At 40.4% G+C, this 13,179-nt stretch overlaps 1 protein-coding gene across 1 annotated transcript in view; it reads left to right on the plus strand.

Annotated features, from left to right (window-relative positions):
- LOC139064221 (collagen alpha-1(V) chain-like) overlaps positions 1–13,179 on the plus strand; it is a 71,899-nt gene that overhangs the window by 3,163 nt on the left and 55,557 nt on the right. The window lies entirely within an intron of this gene.

Raw genomic sequence — 13,179 nt, forward strand, 5'->3', positions numbered from 1 at the left:
GTCCACACCGGGGGCATCAGCGGCACAAAACTGCAGCAAGACGTTTTTTTTTACTAGGTGCGTTAATCCACACTGCAAGCGATGCAGCATCTCTAACGTCCTCCTTGCTGGGCTTGTGAAGTCATCAAATCCCTCAACACTTAATTCACCATTAAAGCAGGAAGAGGAAAAAGGACATCACATCCATGAAGAAAAACACGCTGTTGCGCTTCTTGAAAGATACTGGGACTAAATAAGCCGTGAGATCACACGTATAGATGTTATCTTATCTACATAGATAAGAAAGCACATCTCTGCAATAGGCTTTTATTTTGAAAATTACCGGACGTATTACACTGATACCAAGTGTGAGTTCCTGTCTAGCCCTGTGTTATTTGCTGAAATTGACGCATCCCAAAAAGCGGCCCACGGCTAAAATATAACCCTGTCATGTATTTAGCAGCACACCACCACCTGAAAAGTTGGGTGCCATTGCCAGTTTGGATCAAACCCATAGACTGTATGGATTATATTTGAATTTGCAACGTTCTGCTGCTGTTCAGTGCCGCTGATGCCCCCAGTGTGGACCTGGGGAAGATCAGGGGAAAAAAAAGAAGAGAAATATTTACAATAAGTTAGAAATCCAACAAAATACCAGAGGCCACCCAACAGCGTAGACCTATTCACTTTTTTGCCACTGGTGGTGTGGTCCAGTGGTTTTTACTCACGTTTCCCATTACAAAAAAAAAAAAAATTCTTTGTAATGTAGCCGTTTTCCTTTTACCCTTTTAAAGGAAAATTGTTTAGATTTTTTATTTATCATTAACTATATTTAGTAACAAAGCTTCAGCAGATGGACAGGCTGGTTAAAAGGTCCTCAGGCTCAGATTGGGTCATCTGATAACATCATCAAAGTCCTGCTCACCCTTTCTGTCTTCCTCGTGCATCCTCGTCTCATCAGCAGCAACAGGTTGTATCCATCCGATTTTCCCCTCACCATCACAATCTGTGTGTCCTGTGGTATTTAGAATAAACTTATGTTGCTCATCGTTTACTTCAAATAGATGCAGATTGAGCTAGATCCAAAGAGGCAGAACAGTACTCCTGCACACTGCCAACATGCAGTGGGAATTTATGTGCAATATTTCAGTGATTACACCATCTGAGATTGTAATCACTGAAATATTGCACATAAACAAGCTTGCTCCTGATATTTAGAAAAGCCGGATAGTCATGTTCCTTACAAAACTTTTCCCACTATAATGGACATTTTAATCACGATACACACTTTCAGTAGTGGACTAGCTGTCACTGTTTCCCGCTCTACTGCAATGGAACACAGAAAGGTAGGGGAAAAGGATGATACAATAAAACATGAACCCCTCCTTGTTTTATTCTGATAGATTGAAATGAAGAGAACCAGCTGAACACATAATTTATGGAAATTAAATTCAGATGATTATTCTGGTAAAGTTGTGACATAAAATTTGGCTAAAGTTTGATGTAGGAGGGGTCTTCTGAGACTGGTTGTGCACATCACATGCATAATAGGCTTTGCAAGCTTTTCCCAGAGTCGACATTCCTCATCGTCATTATCACAGATTTATGTAAACAAATAAATTTCATCTGCATTCATTCATTCATTCAAAATACATGTTTCCAAGCTTGCATGCCTGGTCTGAATCAGTGGGTGTTTCTCAATGCCAAGGAACCTTGCCTTGATGTCTTGGCCCCGCCCCGGTTGCCTAGGAGATTGAAAGGTAGCGCAACTCAGGGTTGCGAATGACCACAGTCACCAACTCTTTGAACTGTGTGTACTGAAACTCTAATTTCCCTCTGGGATTAATAAAGTATCTTTGATTTGATTTGATCAACGGCTGCCAAGACGTGTTCCAATGTTCATGTTCTACCGAGGCGTGTGTTCTCCGTTTGTTAGCCGTTTAGCTAGCTGAGCAGGATACACGGGAGGTGTCTTGTAGCCTAGCCTTGGTCAAAAATTGCCCACAATACACTGCTGCATTTTCAAAAAGACGGCGGACCAGAAGCCGGCAGCTACTTCAGGGACAATTTTCAAATTTAAAAGTAAGTCAACTAATTTAAAATGTTTTTTTTTTTTAGATCCAAAGAAGTTATCTATGGTTGGTTAGTTGCTTAGTAGTTGCAGCTTCGGTGGCTAGCGGGTAGTAACTCACTTATATTTTTAATTTAACAAATATATACACAATTTAAAAAGTAAAAGGCTCGTTATATATTTATATTGAAACTAATACGTATAAAATATAACGTAATCTCCCGTGTCACGTGACTTTACGTGACCACCATGGAAGCTGCGGTCACGTGATGCAAGTCTTTTCTAGTCTTTCCCCTAGGAATTTTTCCAGCTGTGGTGGTGGTGGTGGGAGGGGTGAAATTATGACACGTCTCACCTTTATGTTAATATTGTTTTATTTGATGCACTCCACTTTGAACTGCACCAATCCAGCAACTGCTGCATTTTAATAACTAGTATTAAAGGTGATTACACCAATATTTGCACAAGAATAATTTTTGTTTTAAACTCTGTGACACACTTTGCAGGGGGATTTGGCATTTAATTTTTCTTGGCGTTGGGAAAAACATCTCCTTCTGCCCCCTTTATTTGACTTTCTGCCCCCTTTATTTTGGTCCAAGATCATTACTGGGCTGGCCCTCTTAAAAACCTTCTACACCCCTGCTTAGTAGACTTAATGAAGTATTTTTAAGCCAGTATAAAAATGACTGAAACACAAATTTACATGTTTGGCATTATTGACCAATATTTTTGATTTAATTTATTTGTTAAGAACATCAACTTGCATTACAGTGAACATTGTAATAAAGTACATTTTTCTAGTGCAGAGAGGAAACAACCCATAGAAGCACTGATTTGATCTCATTTCAGAGAAAAACAGAACAGGTCAGATGCACCTAATAAATAAAATTACTAACAAACTCAGGAATCTGTTTCTTTGCTTCACTGTTCTGGTGCTGAAAACATCACTAATGCGGATCAAAGGACATCGATGAATGCACCTCCTATTTATAATTTGGAAATTAGTGGGTGTGGTTTACATCAATACATTATTTTAAATCTGAAATTGATATGGATTGATCAGAAGTTGTTTATTTATAAGCTGTTGTTTATTTGAAAACTATTTACAGAGTTTACCTCAGAATTGAGATTAAACATTTTTATCACAATAGTAAAGGAACTATTACAGAACAAGTTTTTCAATTAAATAAGAACATTAATATTTAAGTGCATGAATTAATACATCTGAACTCATGCAGTAGGAACTAGGAAATATGAAATACTAGAACCAGACACAACTTTTTAAGTTTGTTTTTATTTTAATTTGATTAAACAGAATTTTTTCCTAACGTTGTTGGCATTTTTCCCACACACAGTTAAACAAAACAATGTTTATTAAGGTGTGTGTGTGTGTGTGTGTGTGTGTGCGTGTGCGTGTGTGTGTGTGCGTGCGTGTGTGTGTGTGTAAGAGAGAGAGAGAGTTAAAATTTAAAAAAACCCGACCGTAGCGGAGGCAGTGACTGACGCGACGCAATCCGTTTTTAGCTCTGTCTTGTCAAATGCACCACATACGTTACAAAAAAAATGTAGCTTTAAATATTCAACCGAAAAAGAGGCGAGCTGAAGAAAACCTAGGGAGTTCTGAAGAAACATGTGCAACACTGAAGCAAGCGCAGAGAGATCCGTTGTCTGTGTGCGTGCGTGGATGCATGGGCTGGACTGAGCTCCCAGCTGCAGAGTTTTGTGTGTAAGGAGGGGCGGGCGCTCGATGTGACTGGCCAATCACAGAGCGTGAAGACAGTCAGTTACCCAATCAGGATTTTCCTTCAGCACGGTTACAGATTTTTACGAGTTTTACTTGTTTAATGCTCGTATTCGTCAAAAATGCTTTATTCAATTCAATTCAATTTTATTTATAAAGCGCCAAATCACGACAAGAGTCGTCTCAAGGCACTTCACATAATAAACATTCCAATCCAGGTCAGTTCATTAAGCCAATCAGAAAAAATGTTTCCTGTATAAGGAACCCAGCAAATTGCATCAAGTCACTGACTAGTGTCAGTGACTATACAGCAATCCTCATACTAAGCAAGCATATAGCGACAGTGGAGAGGAAAACTCCCTTTTAACAGGAAGAAACCTCCAGAGAATCCTGGCTCAGTATAAGCAGCCATCCTCCATAACTCACTGGGGATCGAGAAGACAGAGCAGACGCACGCACGCGCGCACACACACACACACACACACACACACACACACACACACACACACACACACACACACACACACACACACACACACACACACACACACACACACACACACACACACACACACACACACACACACACACACAATGATGTGTTTATGGTTACATTGTGATTTCTTAGTAAATATTCTATTTGGTGAGAGATAAACTTCATTGTATTTATCCTAGTGAATCTATAATTAAACGGGTAAACTAGTAGTAGCACATCCAACGTCAAGGAAAGCAAAAAGTTATCATCAGGAGAGGGAGAATGTTTAAGTGGTTAGCAGCAGTGTGCTAGACGATGGCCCCCTCCATGAGGCCACCACAGCTCAGTAGAACATCACTGTAGCTTCTTCTGGGGAGAAAAACACTTAGAGCATACCGGATCCGGCTCATCCCTAGCTGTAACCACCCTGCCCTGCCTCCTCCTCCTTGCTGCCTGCCGGCTGTGATCACAAGCAACAACAGAGTAGTTCCCGCTGCTTCTTTGGGAAACAGCGCAAAAAAATTTCAATAAAACTTGGGATCTTGTTGGCGTGGCGCTGGGATTTCAGCCATGGCAGGCTGCCACGGCTACGCCTATGTAAGGGAAACACTGTGTTCCATTTAACCGTTTTCGTTGACCAAGGAAGGACAGCGTCCTCGTAAGTAAGGCGCCTGCCCTCGCAAGACATCGCCTCGCAAGGCCAGGCGCCTTGACATTGAGAAACACCCAGTATAAACGTTTGGTTGCTAGAGGACTCTTACTCTGTCATGTTGAATCTGTTGAGATGACTGCTTCTTGAATGAATATAAGTTAGTGTGGTTATATTCATTGGCTTTGTTTGTTTATGATTTTCTCTTTCATCAGGGTTGATTTTCTGCTGACATCTTTTTGTCAACACCTATAAGCTACTTGTGCAGACTCTGATGAACTGAGAAATTACAGCTTTAATTTGTGTCTGTCTATTTTGCTGTCTGGTGCAGTCTTTCAACACATGACTTTGGTCTTTCACCTTTGGCCTTTGCAGTCTCTCATTCTTTCTGCTTTTCGCCTGATTTCATGAATCCTCCTGCCCCATTCAACCCACTGCTTTGGTTGTTTGCTTACAACCAAACAAAACCTCCACCTTTTCTTTCTTTTTGGTACTTTGATGAGGAGCAGGATGACCATGAATATCCATATTATTATGAGGAAACCACAGGCCTTCCCTCCTCATCTTCATCCCCCTCTCCCCAACCAGGGGACCACAAGCAGCAGGTAAAGTGGGAGCAAGAGAGAGGGAAGACACTAGTTGGGTTTGTGGAAGGGAAGGGCAATGAGAGAATGAGAGGAGCATTCAAACAAAAACACATTCTGATCATTTAAATGTAAATCAAATTATCATAATTGCTGAAAAAAATTCTTTGGAAATGTTTATAAAAGTTGTTTAAATTTAACTTCTGAAAGCCTCTCATCACTTCATACTTCCCTTTTATTTAATGTCTCATTTCCTCATTAAGAATGATCTACACATTCGCCTTATTTCATCTACTTGTGTCACACAGGATTACTTTTGCGCCTTGTGATATTTTTGTCCTTATGTCATCCACATGTTGTCTTTTATGTATGTGTGTTCACACGTGGCCATGTGAGGGCACTGGGGAACTGAAGGTCCAGCTGTGTCTCACACACACACACACACACACACACACACACACACACACACACACACACACACACACACACACACACACACACACACACACACACACACACTTTCTATGTTTTTTTATTACTCCCTCTTGTAGAAGTAATTTGTCCAACTATTTTATTTTGTTCTTTTACAATTTAGACCTAAACTAAAAGTCTTTGAAATTAAATTTCTGAGAAAATATAATTACAGTTTCCATCATATAATGTAATATAAAAAGAGAATATGCAAATACAACTAAGTTTAGAAAACCTGAGTTATTTGATCTTCCTTTTACATTATACATAAATACCATTTCATAACCACACAAGAATACACTAATACTTTTGGTTTTCTGATTCTTTCTGGTGTTTCATACATTTTTAATTGCTTTCCTTGCATGTTATTTTAAAATAAACTTATTCTGTTTGGGTTCTTAATTTTGCACGATTGTTTAATGAAGGATCCTTATTGTCCTGCTACTTGCATGTTTGTGATGGAGATTTAAGAACACCGCATGCACTTACTTTTGTTTTGCATCATCTGATTATCTTTTTCATAGATTTCAAAATAGAGATATATTCAATGCCTAGTTTTACATCAAAGGTTTGTATGATGGACTGTGAATGCTTATATACCGTAAATCCTCTAATACAGGCCCGGGCCTGTATTTGACTCAAGCTCATCAAGCTCCAGGCCTTTATTGGAAGGAGGGCCAGTATTAGAGGCAGGCCTCTATTTCTATTTGAGCAAAATGAAAAAATGGTTCGCTGGAGTTTTTGACAATTAAAAGTGCGCCCACATTTTCAAAGTTAAACACATTTCTTTTAACAACGGTAGTTCCTGCTTCAGCCCTCTCCCCCCTCCCCCTGCGCAGCTGCCGCAAACTCACTGATGTGCCTGCAGCCTCTCGGAGTTCCTGCTGCTCTAAACATTAAAATAATTATTTCATTTTCTGTTCCTCACTTCTGATGACCTTCAATGGTGTCTGTATGTTGCAACCACCAGGTACAAAAACTAACTTGTTTTTATTCGACTATTTTTCTGTCCTGCCTGTTTATTATCTTCCTGCATCTCCTCTCAATCCTAAAGAAAAACTGCTACCTGGGTTCATATATATTCACCTCATGAGTTACCTTTGAACTGCAGTTCTAAAAGATCTACCGACCGCAAAAACAGCGGAGCGCTTGCTGTTTGACGGCTGTATCAGTGATCAGTGCGTCGGAGGACAAGGTGATGCGCGCAGCGTCCCGCTCCACAGCATGCAGTGAAACACATCAGGCACAAATAAAAGACAGGAAACATTAAAGGAAATGAACTGACATGAACGATTGCGTGTTAAATTAATTTTTGAGGTGGCGACACCTGATTGTTCCTGTGGTCGTGCTCAGGAGGCAGATCTACCGACCGCGAAAACAGCTGAGCGCTCCCTGCTGTGATCTGTGCTTTGGAGGACAAGGTGATGCGCCCCGCTCCACAGCAGCGATACACATCAGGCGCAAATAAAAGACAGAAAACATTAAAGGAAATGAACCGACATGAACGATCGCGTGTCAGTACCTACGGTCTGGCACTTGAGTTTTACCCCCAAAAAGAGAATCTGATCATACGATAATTCAATAGGGAGCGTGGTTTCACAGACGCGGAAGTGATAGCGTCGGTGAAACGCCGGCTGCTCTAGGAAACCCCCGAGCGTTCGAGCGTCAACGAAGTGACACGGAAATGCCGGGCTTTCCAGAAGTAAGTAAGATAACTTACTATGAGCTGATAGTTCGTTGGATTGATCGGTAGGTTGGAAACTCTGATCGTGAATCTGAAGAAACGATGATTGAGTGGTGCGCTGGAAAGGCGACTTCCGTTTATAGCCGCGGTTTGTGACGTAGGTGTGACGTGAAGGGAATCCCCGCGAGGGGCATGCTGGGAGTCCCTACTTCGCGGATTTTCATCTATCGCGGCCAGGTCTGGAACGCATCTACCGCGATAAACGAGGGATTACTGTAGTTCATACACCCCCTACTGCTGCTCTCCAGAGTGTTCTGCAGCATAATCAGCACGTTCTCTTTGAACTTGATAGTGTTATGACCTGGCTGGGGTTGTAAGCCAGGTGCATTCTGGGTATTGTGTTATATGTGTTTCCTATCGTTCTGCTAGTTCCTATGTGCTGATTTGCATGTTGTGTGAGTGTAAGCCACAGGGAAGGTGATGTGTGTTCTGTGGAGCTGGTTGAACTAGCATGGTTAACTGACACTGTGACTCTGTGTGGTAGGAGCGTGATAGAGGATCGTGTCTGTAGCGTCTCAAAGCGTTGAAGAAAAGGCCTAAAAAAGGTCTGCGTGAACTTCTACTGCCTCCTGCTGGTTGATTTGGGGACTATAACCCTGCCGCTGGGACTCTCGTACTTGCTTGTTACCACATGCCATCCGGCCACAATAAGAGACCGGCCATTATTTACCTCTGCTGACTCAGACACCGGCCAGAATTGGAGACCCGGCCTTTAATTGAATACCGGCCTGTATTAGAGGATTTACGGTACTAGTTTAAAAATCCATTGGTGCTGTATTACATCTATGGGTTGTCATTTCACCTTGAAAGCTTGTTTAGATCTTAAACTATAATATCTTTTTATTAGTAGTGGCATGATTTACAAAAAAATACCTGTGTATGGTCTTTTTTCCCACATTTTATCATTTTATAAAGCACATGTTTGCATGCCTTCTGAGTTGTTTCTTTTGCATGGCTGAACAGCTGGAACCTTTTCTGTTTTCCAGTTCAACTGTTTCATGCTTTATTACCCAACATGTCAATAATGTGTGAGATTTTTATGTTGTGTGACTAGTGTGTGTGTGTGTGTGTGTGTGTGTGTGTGTGTGTGTGTGTGTGTGTGTGTGTGTTAAACAGCCACCTTTACCTGACCATTCACATCCTCAGTGCCTCTACTAAACCTTGGTGCCCAGTTCCTAACTGAACAAAGATGCTGCTTTATCATGTGACAGTGGGAATGGCAATACTGGAGAGAACAGCAACAATACCAGTTTAGAACTTAAGTCAAAGTAATGAAATTGTATTGTTTACTGTGCATTATAGGTTTGTTTTTCACAATATTGTTTATTTTAGATGTATTTTAAAACCTGATCGTCTGCTGTATCCAGTAATGCCTGCACAGTCTCAGCAAATCGTCCAAGCCTTAACCATCTTTATGTCACTGTGTCTCAAAACATCCACTCTTGTCTTTTTCTCTTTCTGTCAATCCCTTGTTTGTGCTTTTCATCTCCCTCCCAATCCCTCTGTGTATCTTTGTCATTTTCTACCCTCTCTATGTTTTTTGTCTATGCACTTCTTCATACTAAACATTATAATCGTGGATATTAGAAGAAGGCACCCAGTGGGAAAGCAGCTCCCACTAAATCAACTAAACCCACTCCAGCTAAGTCAGCCAAGTCTGGACCTTACAAACTGGTCGTCAAGCCACCCATGCCCACCAAAGCTATCAAGTCCTCTACAGCTAAGCCATCCAAAGCTAAACCCACTGCTGCAGGCATCTTCTTGTCAAAGATCAAACCAACAACAGCAACTAAAGCCAAAACCACAGCTGTCCCAGTTAAGAATGGCAATGGTAAAACAGCTTCTCCAAAGAAACCCAGTGGTGCATCTAAAGGTAATGGCAATGCCAAAACTGAGGCCAAAAATGGGAAGCTTGTAGGTTAAACAAAAGTTAATGGAAAAGCCTCTGCCGAGAAGAAAACCAATGGAAATGGAAAAGCTACGGTTGGGTCTAAGGTGAATGGAAATGGCGGAGGTAAAACTACAACAAAGAAAGCCAATGGAAATGGCAAAACTACCACTGAAGTCAATGGCAAAGCTGAAAATAAAGTCAATGGTGCAGCAAAAGCAAATGGGAACAACAAAGTTTCTTCAGAAGCCAAAAAGAAAGATGTTAGCAAAGTGGCTGGAAATAAGGCAAAAAGTGAAACCACTACAAAAACGAACACTGTAGATAGCACGGCCAAGTCAGCTGTTAATGTAGTCGCTACTAAAGCACCGAAACCCACAAAAATAACAAAACCAGAACCTACAAAGGTTTCTGTCAACAAATCTCCAAAAGCAAACATCGAAGAAAAAGCAGAGCTGAAAGAGAAGACAATAGCTAAAAGTGTGTTCAACAAAGTCCCTCCGATCAAACCAACAACCAAAAAGTTTTCTGTCCCAACAAAAGAAGCTCCAACACGTGCCCCTGTTCGACCTACGCTGCTCAGACCCACAAAGTTCAAGGACATGGACACTATTGATTTAGAGATGTAATTTTCTTTAGATGGCACTGAAAGGACCTCCTGGACCAATGGGATTCACCGGGCGCCCTGGACCTGTGGTATGTTTCCTTTTGTTTGGTTGTTTATACCAAGAGGTTTTTTTTTAAATTGTTAACAATGTTTTACTCAACAGATTATTCATGAACTCTTTATTGTTATGTTTCATTGAACTGCGCCGGCCCAAAGATTTCAGACACATATATTTTTTTATGATTTTGTTTTGTGTTGCAAATGTAATTGTTTTCATTTAAATATGGATGTCAACAAATTAATTGTTTCATTTGTTGTAGGGAAGTCCAGGAAGCTCTGGGCTGAAGGGAGAAAGTGGAGATCCTGGTCCTCAGGTAAACCAGTCGCTTCTCCAAACTGGTGTTGATCATTTATACCGGCCACCAATCACAGACATTTGTTTGTTTTTAGGGCCCCAGAGGATCACAGGGGTTGCTGGGTCCTCCGGGTAAATCAGGAAGAAGAGTGAGTAGAAACAGCCACTTTGTTTATGTTTAGTTTTTATTTGTTGTATTTGTTGTTATCACAGATTCTACACATGCTATCACAGAGATTATAGTTTATAACAAACACTTGTGTTTTTCAGTGGTCCAGGATAGCTCTTTGTGTTTTTTTTTTTTTTTATAGGTCGTTTTGGTCCTGTAATCTTTTTTTACAAACACGACCAAACAGAATCTTATTTGGGTTGTTTTAGTTGGTAAAAACAAACTTTACATTTAAAGTTTTAAAACATTTTAATATTGTCTGCTTGTGCTCTCAGGGTCGCGCTGGTGCTGATGGGCCTCGGGGAATGCCCGGAGAGCCCGGATCTAAAGTAAAGTATTCACTCTGTTATCATATTTGTCAAATAAAAACACAGGTTATTCCCTAAATAATAAATATTTGTGTTTTTTATCTATTCTGTTTGGTGTAGTCGTTGTGCCTTATGGTTTGTGTGTTCGTCTCAGGGCGATCGTGGCTTTGATGGTCTTCCTGGTTTGCCTGGTGACAAAGGACACAGGGTAAGTTCTTGGTAATGTGTAATTGTAACCGGATTACAGGATACAATAAGATAATTAAAAGAAAAAATAAACAAATGGGCCAATAATTAGGTTCGGGGAGAATTGGAGGTTGTTTAAGAATGACTGGAGTCACGGGTATAGCATGAAACGGTTTATATACTAAATTTTAATAATAATGGGAAATATAACACATAAAGATAACACACAAAAACAGATGAAAACAATCGACAATAGTAAAATGCTCGGTATGAGATTTGATCATATGAGTCACAAGTCAGCTGGCGTCAAGTCAAATCCCCACGCTTGGGGTGAAAGTCAGAGTCCGGTGGTGCGATTTTTTCCTACCGCACCGTTGAGATTGTTCACAGAAGAGAGCAGTCTGCTCTTCAGTTACTTGAGATGTCCTGGTTCGTTCAGTGGTTAAGGCTCGCCATCTCCCTCGTCAGGAAGAAATCCAGTTCTCGTTCCAAGTGAGTGATCATAGGAGTCGGGATCAAACCCAAGGAAAAAAAAAACCCAGCCTGTAAACAACAGGACTGTTAGCAAGTTGGCATCGACCCTTCTCGTCACATCACAGCATAAAGTCTTACAGACTTAAACAAATGCTTCACTCTATTGGCATAGCCAATCATGTTTGGGTTCACAGTTCAACTAACATAACATCAATTTGATTGTCTATTAAAATAATTCTCAGTAGCTCTGGAAATATAATTACATATGACAACAATTGTTCAGCTCAATAGGCTCAGTTAGATTCTATTACTCTACACTATTCAACAAGAAATACATTCATGACAACAAGGATACATTTAGTTGTGTTTCTATACAGCATTGTGACACCTTGTATATCTGTAACACAATAAATAAATAAATAAATAAATAAATAAATAAATAAAATGTTCTATAACAAAATTCAACAAAATATAAATTCTGGTCCTTTGGTCCACCTTTGTAAAATAATTCCTCCCTAATCAGTTAGCTTTTATTTATTTTTATTTATCTATTTTTTTTATTATTAAATGTTTGGTTAAGGGACGCATTGCTAATTCTATGGCGTTAGCTATAACGCCCCTGAGGACCTTGTACATCTAGGCCGTACCACCATTAACTGGCGGTTTGAGCCGTTAACTCCTGGGAATCCCATATGCCCTACCGCCGTTAACTGGCGGTTTGAGCCGTTAACTCCTATATGCCCTACCACCGTTAACTGGTAGTTTGAGATGTTAACTCCTGGGATCTAACGTCTAGCAGCCCACTGCTGTCACCTCGGTTGCTGTAATTAGCTTTTTGAATTTAATAATTTACTGAATTTAATCTCATTCACTCACCAACGCGCTCCAACGGTTCCCTCCTACAGAGGATTGGTTCACTCTGTCGTCTCCACACAAATCTATAAGAATGGAATAAATTTGATAAGCTATTTAAGTTTCCTTTTTTTTTTAAGTTGCATCGTTAGCTTTTTCTCTTCTTTTTTCTTTACTCACCGCGTTGGTTCCAAGTTCCTAGCTCTTATTAGAAGGAGTCAAGTCCGCCTCTCCCTCTATCTATGCGGCACCCAAATCAGGGTTCTTCACGGCCTCGACCGTTGTTTTTTTTTTTCTCTCTCTCTCTCTCTCTAACCGCTCAGTCTTTGCTTTCTGTATCTGCGTGCTGCACAGCCGTTTGTCTCTCCTCTCGCTCAGCTGCGTCGCACGGTTTTATTTCGCGGAGGCGGGACTTATTTCTCTCAGCCAATGAAATTTCAGATTCCCACCTGGACCAATAGTATACAGCTTTCCTCTTCTGTTTCTGTTAGTGATGTTCAAGATTCTTGTTTTAACCGATGTTTAATATTAAACTCGTTATTTTAGTTATTCACCCTTCCAATAATTCATTATGAAATTATCTATTAGTTAATTAGATATCTATTAATTAGTATTGTTAATTTCCT

Source organism: Nothobranchius furzeri, chromosome 19, assembly GCF_043380555.1.
Source record: "Nothobranchius furzeri strain GRZ-AD chromosome 19, NfurGRZ-RIMD1, whole genome shotgun sequence".
Taxonomy (NCBI): Eukaryota; Metazoa; Chordata; class Actinopteri; order Cyprinodontiformes; family Nothobranchiidae; genus Nothobranchius; species Nothobranchius furzeri.